The 11,698-nt window shown below is 45.1% G+C and overlaps 1 protein-coding gene across 7 annotated transcripts in view; it reads left to right on the forward strand.

Moving 5' to 3' along the window:
* Nucleotides 1–9,063, forward strand: part of LOC308463861 (uncharacterized protein) — a 74,089-nt gene extending 65,026 nt beyond the window's left edge. For all 7 annotated transcript variants that reach the window (XR_013979738.1, XR_013979739.1, XR_013979740.1 and 4 more), the window contains one exon: nucleotides 4,451–9,063. The gene's annotated coding sequence lies outside the window, so the exon portion shown is untranslated. The remainder of the gene's footprint in view (nucleotides 1–4,450) is intronic.
* Nucleotides 9,064–11,698: the final 2,635 nt, after the last annotated feature.

The raw sequence follows: 11,698 nt of genomic DNA on the forward strand, positions 1-11,698 counted from the left end.
ACACTTTGGGTTCTGTTATTGGCAGCCTTGAGCCTTTCCGTTATCCTGGAAAGGTTGGGGAGCTAACCCATTAGGCAAGGCGCAAGCTATAGCAAAGTTTGCTTAAAGCAGCAGAGCAGCTGTCCAGCACAGCAATCCATGCCAGAGCAGAAGCATCAGCCTAGGTGAAGGGCATGAAACCTTTTTGGCTCTGTCAGCCAGATCCTAGCCCATAGGCCAAACTTGACATCACAGTGCCATCGGGCAATTGGGCACTTTCAAAGAGGGGCTTTCAATTGGGTGCTTACAAAAGGCTTGTAAAGAGCACCCAAGGCTTCCATTTTTGCACCCTATTAGTTGCCTATAACCTAGACAATTAATAAACTAGACATATAAGTTGCATACAGTATTTCAAGACTTGCCAGCATTGCCTGTGCAGCTTTGGTGACAGTTCAGAAAATGCAGTTAGTACAAAAATGTAGTAGCTGGACTGCAACCGGGGACTACACACCCAGTCTTGCCCATATTAAAAGAGCCTCACTGGCTGCTGATCTATTTCCAAGCCTGATATAAAGATGCTAGTTCTAACCTATAAAGACCTAACTGGACCCAGGTATCTCAAGGGAAACCTGCTGCTCTGTCAACATGCACACATACTGAGGTCATCTGCTGGTGGCATTCTCTAATGACACTGCTATCAGAAGAGAGCTCACTGGAAAGACAGATCCTGAAGCTGAGGCTCCAATACTTTGGCCACCTCATGAGAAGAGAAGACTCCCTGGAAAAGACCCTGATGTTGGGAAAGATGGAGGGCACAAGGAGAAGGGGACGACAGAGGACGAGATGGTTGGGCAGTGTTCTCGAAGCTACCAGCATGAGTTTGACCAAACTGAGGGAGGCAGTGGAAGACAGGAGTGCCTGGCGTGCTCTGGTCCATGGAGTCACGAAGAGTCAGACACGACTAAACGACTACACAACAACAAATCAGAAGAGAGGCAGGTAGTGGTCAGAAGACATCTGCTGTGGTTCCCCCATTGTGGAGCTCTCTCCCCAAGGAGACTCAACTGGTGTTGGACAAACCAAAAAAAGGTACTTCATTATGGAATTTGCTCCTACAGCAGGCAGTGATGACCACCAACTTGGATTGTTTTAAATGAGGATTGGACAAATTGATGGAGAATAAGGCTATCAATGGCTTATTAACCCTGAGGACTATATTATACCTCCACTGTTGGAGGCCGTACACATGCCTCTGAATTCTAGTTGCTGAGAATCGTGACTGGGATGAGTATTATTAGGTACTGCTTGTGTGCTTCCCATAGACATTTAGCTTGTCACTGTGAGAACTAGATCGGTCTGGGCTAGATAGGTCACTGGCCTGATCCAAAAGGCTCTTGCTTTTTTATTGTCCAGGCACTAGGGCACGGGTGTCAAACACAAGGCCCGCGGGCCGAATCCGGCCCGCCAGACCTCGTCATATGGCCCGTGTAGCTGCCAGCCCAGCCTGCCCGCTTCCCCCTGCAAGGCGGCGCGCTGTGGACGGGGATGGGGGGCTGGAAGGCGGGCGGTGGTTACTTGGCCGGCCTGAGAGAAAATTACTGAGGTGGTGGCGGCCTTCATCCAGGGTCGGGGGCCCATGGCGGGACTTTGCCCTCCCGGCGGCCTGGAGCATCTGGAGCTGGGGCGGCTGCGGGACCCGCCGGGCAGCGGCGGCGGTGGAGTCATCGTCGGCGCTTCTCCTTCTCCTCCTCCTTCGTCTTGCTCAGCGTCGCCGCCGCTCTCGTCTTGCTCGAGGCAGGCCTGGAGCCAGGACAACCCGGGCTTCGAGCCCGAGGAGGAGGCGGGCGAAGCGGCCAGGGCGGCTTGTGGGAGCGTGGCGGCGGGGCCCGTGCTGCAGATGGGCATGTTGGAGTGGGGCCAAGGAGGGGCGCCTTCCCCCTCGGAGCCCGACGCCCGATGCCCGGGAGGGCCCGCCGAGAGCGGGAGGCAGCGGAGGCGCAGGCGGCACGGCGAAAAGGAGGAAGGCGGAGGAGAAGGTGAAGGCCAGTGGCCTTGCTCTGCCGGAGGCACGCCGCCGCCGCGTTTCCCTCACGAGGAGACGGGCGAGGAGGTCGCCGAGCAGCCGCCGCCGCTGCCTCGCCTGGGGCAAAGGGATGGCGCACCGCCTGCGAGGTGAGTCGCCGCCCGGCTGGGCCCTTCCGTCACCCTTCCCGGCTTGCATCTCTCCTGTTTCACCTTATTACTTTTATGTTACTCGCAAGTCTTCTGCTCTGAAGACAGATGCAAATAATCCTTTCAGCTCCTCTGCAATCTCCTTTCCCACCTTTAGCACACCTTTGATTTCCTTGTTGGCCAAAGGCTCTACCACAGACATGTCCAAAGTCCGTTTCGGGGGCCTAATCCGGCCCCTTCGGCAGTTTATGGGGTAAAATCCTCAAAAAAAACCCCAACAACTTCAACCCTAAAAAAAAAAAGCTCAACAATTTCAATCCTAAAAAAAGCGCAACAACTTTGGTTGGCCCTCACGGCCCTTCACTTCATCAAATCTGGCCCTCCTTGAAAAAAGTTTGGGCACCACTGCACTAGGGTAAGACCCTTTGGTTCACCCAAGGTTTTTAGATAATGCTAGTTGGTTATTTAGAACTATAGTTTGGACAGAATACGTCCATTGTTAATTATATTTTTATGTGATTGTACATTGCACTTAATTCAGTTTATATAGGGTGATATATCCATTAAAAATAGATTTTAAAAAATGATGGGGAGTTCACATATACTAACTGTTGCACCCATTCATAAGAAGGGCTAGTTTAAAGTAGCATATTAGCATTAATACATTTCCCACTGTCATAAAAGGCACAAATACATTGTTAATTTCCACCCTTATTTTAATTTGAAACTGATGAAGAAAGGGATCTGTGCAGCCTGGAATCCTGCTAGTTCAAAGGGATTAATTAAAATAAATGCTTATTTCATCTCCCTTGTAATTTATTTAACAAGGCTCTATAGTGTAGGTAAAACAACCATAGTAGCCACCCTGAGAGATAAAGGTATCTCAAAGTATGAGGGATGAGTTTCAGTCTTAGACATTATTGTTTATGGATTCTGGAACGGAAGTGAATTTGCTCTGAAAGCAGCAGTTGAACCCACACAGATGTTAAGAAAAATCTGATACTGACAAACTGTTAGTTGATCTTTAATTAGTTGCCAGTTTTGGAAACTGGAGAGAAACCTTACAAACATGGTTCATTGTAGGCAAGTAAGTGTGTCCTTTATGAGTTTGCAAATTGCTTAATAGAGCAGCAGAGCTCTTTGATAAAATAAGCAATGGGCAGACTTTCTTGCTCAGAATTTGCACATTCAAGAGACACTTTGAAGTAAGTACTCAGGTGGACCTGTTTGCCTGAAAGGACGACACACTTTCAAAAGAGACACTTTGTGTTGATGTGGATGTTGATGCAGCATGCTGGCACCAAGTTGGCGAAGGCCACTCCAGATGATGTCCCCAAAGCTACTCTCTGCTTTGAAAGTTCAGGGTCCTGGGCAGTGATTCTGGTAAAGCTCTGAACTTCTACTTTCAGAGGCTTGGAATGATCAGAAAACAGTGCTGACTCTAATGAATAAAAACAGCATGAAAGGCTTTTAATTTTGCTTGGGCCAAAAATTCTGAACCCCAAGAAAGTTTCTTTGGCAAAACATTGTTGCTAGTTCACAAATATACCTGTTTCTATAGGATCTTACATTTAAAATTAAGAAAGCCTTCACAGTTCTAAAGACAAAGGTTCCAATTTTGTTCAGGCCTTCTAGCTTTGGAAAAGGCATCTACACTTTTAAATATTTATTCACAATTTACCCTGACAGCTAGAAATGTGATTTTTAAAGCCAGCAACTCAACTGAATACAACTCTTGAGTTCCTATGTGTGTATGGAACATACTAACACTCAATTCATGCTATCCTTTCAAATCATAGTGTTGTGGAACTATTCACACAAACTATCTCTTCACAGGAAAATGAAAGTTTTGTTTTTTTTAAGCATCCCTTACTATATTAGAATTATGAAAAAGATCCTAGATTGCATTGTGTGATTTGTGATCTAGATTTTTTAATCCTAGGCATTTTTCCTACAATATGATTTGCAGCATGTACACATGAATAATTTTCATCCCTGCCCATTCCTCTCTTTATTAGTAATCCCACTGAGCCCTCTTTGTCCCTCTTCATTCTACATTTCCACCCCCCACTGTCTTGCTCTTTTCAAATGTAATCATTAATATCAGAAAATTAACTGATTCAAATGAGCGCAATTGTCTGTGCTTTGAATATTCCCAGGGTTGCATCCAGGGGTGGCACTCACACATCTCATTTGCATCTCAGAGAAATGGGCTCATCCGGTTAAATGTTATGTTAAATGCACCACCTTCTGATATGTGTGAAGCAATGTATTAATAAACTGGGTAATTGTCAATTAGACATTCTAGAGGCATTTCGTTCACAATGGAGAGAACTGCAAATTTTCTTCTGGTGGAAGCCAGCACAGATCTGAAGTCCAAGAAGCTGCCCCCATTTTAACAGTGTGGCTGACAACACTATCCTATACACATCTACTCAGAAGTAAGTCACTTGAGTTCCATTGGGTGTACTCCTAAGACAGTGAATATAGGATTAGAGCCTTAGTAGACAGAGTAGTCAAACCTCTGTTCAACAATGCAGGTGATAAGTCCCTAACTCTCACCCTAACTCAACTCGGAGAGATGCAAAGAAGCAGGGATATCATGTATGCCATTTACAGCTCCTTGTAGGATGGAAGAGATCAAAGTGTAATAAGTAGTATTGGCAGATACTTTGACTAATTCCTGTTCTGCTCAGAAAAGCCCCAGATTTTTTGTTTTTGTTTCCAACCTTGTGAATGCTGTGGACTTTCATCTAAATTTGCAAAAAGAAAAAGAAAGAAAGAAAGAAAGAAAGAAAGAAAGAAAGAAAGAAAGAAAGAAAGAATTTGAGGAATGAAAATATATATCAGGGAACACCTTGAATTAAATATACATTTAGAAATCTTCACAGACCTATGTAGCATCTATTTACTTGTGGCTATAATAGCCAATGGCATGTTAGCATGCTGCCTATAGTGCATATGCATTATAGACTGAGCCCCTGTCCAACACAGAGTTGAGTGTACCTTGACCCACTGAATTCACGTACAGTTAATTCTGCATTGGATTGTATTCAGGATGTCTACTCATGGCCTGCTCTCTGAATGTCAGTGCTGAGCCATAGCCATTGAGTGGGTGCTTATGTCTAAGTGTCAGAGCCTGAGAATAAGCGGTCTGAATTGGTCAGGGCTATTGTTCTCCATGCAAAATCTGAGAGTGAACAGGAAACCTTTATAGGCATTCATGTTGAGCAGAGGCTAGCCAATTGTCAGCCTTGGTGTGCAGAGTCATTCTGGTACCTGGGGTGCTACAGGGCCTTCCCTATGGGTCACCAGATGGGGGAACTGGGCACAGAGCTGTGGCTTCTATTGCGGCTTCTGACAGCCCTAAAAAAGGAGAGGTGGCATGCATTTTGTAACAAATGGGGGACGAGGGCTTGCCTTTATCTGGTCTTGGCAACCGGCTCCTCTTTGTGGGATGTAACATCACTGAAGCAGTCAAATACAACATTTCCTGTTTGCCCAGAGTGTACACACTGGGGAATGTTGCTCCAGCCAGGAGGAATTCCTGTCACACCTGGTCTGGAGCATTCTCCCCCTGCGTGTAACCAGGTAGATGGGTGTGACCCTGGCAGACCATACAAAAGGGCCAGTTATGCAGCCCTCTCTCTCTCTTGATCCCTTCTCTCTATTTTGCCTTTTGCTGTCTGCTGGCTCTCAACCAGCAGCACATGGGCTCATCCCTCACAGAGGATGAACCCACACTTTTCTCTGTAACTACAAGCTAAAGCCTGCCTTCAGGACCATACTGTGAACTGAATGTAAGTAAACCTTATCATTACTTTTAGAAGAAGACTATTGTGCCGTTATTGTTTTTAAGAGGGAACTAAAGGGGATTTACCAGGACCAAGCCAATCTGGACAAGCCAGACTGAATTGCTTAACTCAAATGATTCTCCTGAATCCATCAACTAGCTTCCTGCAGTGTACAAAGGAATGTGCTCTGCTACTAGCTCACTAACTTGAGCGAGGAATGATAATATTTAATCAGTATATCCTCTCCTACTATCCTCAACATTCCCACACTCTTGACCACTGGTTTATTTTTACAGAGTACCCTGAATGTTTCGTTATCCCAAAGCATTCTTGAGGGTGAGTGGGGAATGTCAGCCTCTACAAAAAAACATACCATCCCAATCATCACCCAGAATGCCCTGGAAAGATGCAATGACCAAGACATTTGGGGAAGATAAAATGGTGACTGTGAGGAAGCAGCAGTCAAAAGGATCTCTGGTGCCACAATCAGCAGCAAAAAACAAAACCCATGAATATGGATAACAAATAAATGAAATGAATGAAGTTTATTAAATGTTACTCTTTTCCAATGCAGAGTGGTTCTTCCTTCAACAAAAATCTAACATTTCTGCTGCTAGAATTGGCCAAAGCTGTCAATTGGCCAATGCTATTTCTTGAAAGGTAAATTAGTCTTGCTCTGCTGACCAGAGAGCTTTTGCCACATAGATCTCTGTGTGACAAGCAAAGGTTTAGTGACAGAGCTTTTAGGTGAGAGAGATCAATGAAAATGGCTTTTTGCCAGCCTCTTGGGTCTATTCCCTTGGGAACACATTCCAAAGATTGCGTTTGATGACATGAGCTCTGGTGAGCAAAAGCTTATGCCACAATACATTTGTTAGTGTTTCAGGTGGCATGGGACTCTGTGTTGTTTTTGCTGCAAAGGTTAGATTCCCACACAATGTGTTAGCAGGCCTCCTCAGTAGACACGTGTGTCACATACACACATTCTAGGAGCCTCATGAAATAAGGGCTTTAGACAGCGGCAAAGGTCATCTCGGCATATTTACCTAGTGACTTACACTCACATAGGTCTTGAGATGGGGAAGCCTATTGCACAGACACAGAATCAAAACACACACATTTAACATTTCAGTAACACAGCAAATTATGCATATCTATTATGGTAGTGGAGATCACTCAGCAACAATAAATATGCATCTATTTGGTTTGGGAGAATTAGCTAATTAATTGTAACTATGACAAAACCAACGCTCTCACGCCATACATGCAAGAAGAAGCAATCACATGAGGCATAAGGGGAGGGGGAGTGAGTTTAGTGCTGCTTAGGGAGGCACATTAGTCTGCTCTTTTTATTTCAGCTCACTTTGCAGGCCAGGTGTTGGTCAAGCACAGCTGGGGAGGGAGAACTAGAGGGTGACTTCTAAAACACACAGAGGTAGGAAGCTACAAACAGATTTAAATACACAGTCATATACACACTCTTCCAGAACCACACTCATGACCACGTTGGCCAACTCAGTAAAGGATGCTGCTGAGCAGCAGAGTGGTTAGTATACCAACCTGTCTCAATGTCTCAACACCAGGTGCAGGCCCTCCAAGGCAAAGAGGTCTCCTAATAAGGGAGATAGAATGTCTGTGAACTATGGCAATCACACACACACACACACACACACACCACAGCCCATTAGTCTGTGTTGATTCTGTGCCAAGGATCTCTTCTGACACCAGTGTTGCATGCCACCCCAATCTCCAAGTGGTGCAAAATTCCAGTGGTTCCATGTGCTTACCCAGGGTTTGTGTTTGTTTTTGGAAATGAGGCACATTAGAGACTATGAGGCACAGTGGAGACAGTGGTGTCTTTATGATATATGGTTTATTTACACATGTATATAACCTAAGCCTACGATGGAGGGGCTCACAGCATTAACACCCCAAGAGGGTCTTGTTTCTCCCATAACCTCAGCCTTGGATTGAAACAGAAATCGAACATGGCTCTCAAATGTTGTTCTGACTCTCTCTCCAGCTTGCTGCTTTTCTTCTGGGTCACAGCACAGCAACTCTGCTCTGACTCTGGCATTGGCTTTCTAACTAACTGTGAACTGGGGAGGAGCCCCAACCATTTGCCATCTCACACAGAGCCACCTTTCCTTTGTTTCCCTTAATGGCCCATTCCCTAGGTTACCTAGTCAGACATAGCTGGTTCAGGTCAACACTATCTAGGACCCCCTCCTAAGTTTCAATGATGTTTGCCTGGTCAGTTTCCTCATCCATGATTAAATGACAGATGAGTATAGACCTGTTGTGAACTAGCCTGGTATTACACAACTGTACTACCAGACTGGAGGGTGCAGTGGCAGAGCTACTGCATATCTGACAGTTACTGGAAAGGCCTAAAAGGGGAACAGTGCATAAACATCTGTGTCACCTTCTTCCACGATGGTATGCTTTCTCTCCTATCCCCTAACTTCTGCAAGTAACAACCACTGTGACTGGTGCATTCGTACCATGTTCTACTGCTTCCAACTTAGGCACATTCAGGAAGCATTGCATCCACCTCTTGCATCTCAACCCATCTCACCAATCGACTCAACCACACATTGTGTTTTTAAGTTGTACATCACTTTGTTATATTTCCTATGAAAACGTGGTTTATCAGTCTCCACAAACAGACCTGCACACCCCACTCTTATCTGCAGCCAGCCACTGATAATAAAAATAACAAGTTTGCCACATACGGTATACTATAAAACACACTAGTAGAGATCTACAGTCGGTATCATTCTGTCCACCTCACCATTCACCTGGAGCAAATGAAATGTCCCCCATCTCAACCAGAGAGGTTCCGCCCACTATTAAATAGCTTCTCGCCCCCAATGGTGTTGGACTGTGATAGAATGCAATTGTTCCAAAAGCCCCATCTCTTATATGGAGTAATTATGCATTCAACACATTTTTCTGAATTCATCAAGCTTACCTCCTGGGGCCAACAGAAGCTGTATTTATATAGAAGTGTATTTCTATGTAGGTAAATGGTAACACCCTCTCCCTGCATGCTATGGTCCCATTTCTGATCTGTCCTCACACACCTGCAATTTATCAGTATTTGTACCGATGGAGAGTTCGCTTTAAAATAAATTAAAATTCAGAGTTGTAAAAACATATGTAGTTTGGTCCTTAGAGTCCCAAAACTTCCTAAATGCTCTCTAAACCTGTTTGTCTTCTGTGCACTCTTCATTTTCTTTTGCTGCAATAGACTCACACAACTACCCCTCTGGAAAGTGTAACAAAACTTTTAATGCTGTCCTTCTTCCACAGCATTGGCTCACTGTGTTAGTTTGCAGTTCAAAAGCAACAAGTCCTGTGGCACATTTAAAGACTGCAAAATTTATTGTAGCACAACCTTGGGGGGTCTGGGCCCATGAAAGCTTACACCACAATAAATTTGTTAGTCTTTAAGGCATCGCAAAACCCTTTCTCTTCCTTAATGGTTCTTCCTAAGCCAATGAATCTCCTGAGATCCTGCTGGTATTTTTACGGGTCAGAACATTTTTTGTTGGAAAAGTTTTACAAGGCTTTGAGGAGGGAGGATTTACACAGACTAGAAATGTTGTCAGGCTGAGCTTGTGTTTCTGCCATAGAACAGAATTGCCTCTTGGAACTAAAGAAGCCCAGGATCTTGGAACAGAATGGGGAGTGGAAAGACACGGATGAAATGGAGGACTCCTGATTTCATCTCTCTGCTTCTCTTTTCACAAATCATTTAACCTTATTTCAATTTTTCCCCTGACACCAAAAAGTGCAAGTGCAGGAGACTAATTATAAGCTGCTGTGTTCCCTCCCGCCTCCCAGCCCACCCCGTTCAATAGCGACTCCTTATCTCCTGCCATTCTCTGAATGGTGGGGTCTGGCTCCCATCAGAGGATCTGCTGCAAGGAGATACACTATCTCCCCTTATTATCGCAAATTGCAGAGCTCTGCAAAGTCTAATAACACTTGATGACTAATCAGATCTCACTGAAAGTCCATTGGCTTTTGCTCACACCATGAAGGTTGAGCACTGCTGATCCAGTTAGTTATTCACTGAAATGCAAATTCAGTTCCTTTCCTGGTCACTGCACTGATCTCTAGCTTGACCAACATGGGTCATGTGAGCCCCTTCCTCCTTGGCCGCGTTTTTCTGCCTAAGTTTCCCAAGCAAGTCTCATTAATATAGATTGTACCACTCTCCCTCTTGACATTCATTTGTCATGCCTTTTTATCTCTGTTGTACTCTCTGACAGTTTTCTCTCTGTCCCCTCCTGGTGTGTGTGAGTTAGAATGTTAATCTCTGCCAGGCCATCTCTCCCTCCTCGCGTGCACCCTTCTTTCCTTTCTAACCTCAGCAGTTGCCTTGCTCTGGGGAGTCACAAAATGAGGAGGAGGGAGGAGAAACTCAGCTGGGAGAGGCTGGTAACATTGCAGCAAACCACATGTGCCCCGAATGGTTTGTGGATGGATGGTCATGTATATATGCCATTCACAGGCAGCCAAAGCAGTCCATAGAGAAAAAGAAAGGGATATTGGAACCACGTGGGCTTACAGCCCTGTAAAGTTGGGATTGGGTGCCATTTAATTCATCTCCCTGGCAGCTGTGCATTCAGGCCCTCATCCCTTATCAGCAGCATACCCAGTCGCTAACATATGTAGTTTCTGAGTCGGAAGGATCCTTAGGGACCACTGCACAAGCATAATACCGTCTACGATATTGGCTTCAAGTTTCCATTCCTTTCTCTCACACACACCTAGTCTCTTCCCTTTTTCTTCCTTGGAGACTGGAGAGATAAGATATGTTGTTCTTCTGCTCTTAGTGCAGTGGAAGCTACCCTATATGTAGACAAACCTATAGCCCACTTAGTATAGATAAAGACGATCAATACTCATTGGCTATGGCTGTCCAGGGTTTCAGAAACGAGTCTTTCCTAGCCCTGAATGACTGAGGCTGCATGTAAGCTATATAGTCATACCTCATGTTACGTCTGCTTCATTTTACGTTCTTTCAGGTTACGTCCCACAGTGACCTGGAAGTACCGAAAAGGGTTACCTCTGGGTTACGCCGCTCGCGCATGCGCAGACACGCAAAATGACATCATGCGCAGAAGCGGCGAATTGCAACCCGCGCGTGCACAGATGCGCCACTGCGGGTTGCATTCTTTTCATGTTGCGAACAGGCCTCTGGAACGGATCCCGGTTTGCAACCAGAGGTACCACTGTCGCTTTAAAGCATATTTGAAGCACATTTCTCCTCTCAAAGAATTCTGAGCACTGTATTTAACCCTCCTACAGAGTTACAGGTCCCAGCAAACCTTTTGTGGGCTCAAGGCCACAAACAGGTGCACCAGTTGTTGGCAGATGTGGTCAAACATTGAGCCCCAAAGGCCACGGAATGCAAGAAGCATAGTCTGTGACATATCTCTGCTAAGCACAAGTGTATATAAGACAAACGTAGCAGCTATTCACAACGTCAGTCAATAATGCAACATTCTTCTTTGCTATGCTAATTTAACACCTGTAACGGACGAGAAAACTTTCATGTCAATTGAGTCCTAAACAAATACAATCAAACTTAATTATACATTCCAGTACAACACTGCTGTGTAAGCAAAGCTGGAGGAGGTGACTCTTGGGGAAGGTGAATTATAGCGCCGTGTATTATATGCCACCATCAGCTCAAATTCAGACTAGGACAGCTTTTGTCAACCTCCTTGTGTCCTCCA

This window comes from Podarcis pityusensis (genome assembly GCF_964106645.2).
Source record: "Podarcis pityusensis genome assembly, chromosome: 15".
Taxonomy (NCBI): Eukaryota; Metazoa; Chordata; class Lepidosauria; order Squamata; family Lacertidae; genus Podarcis; species Podarcis pityusensis.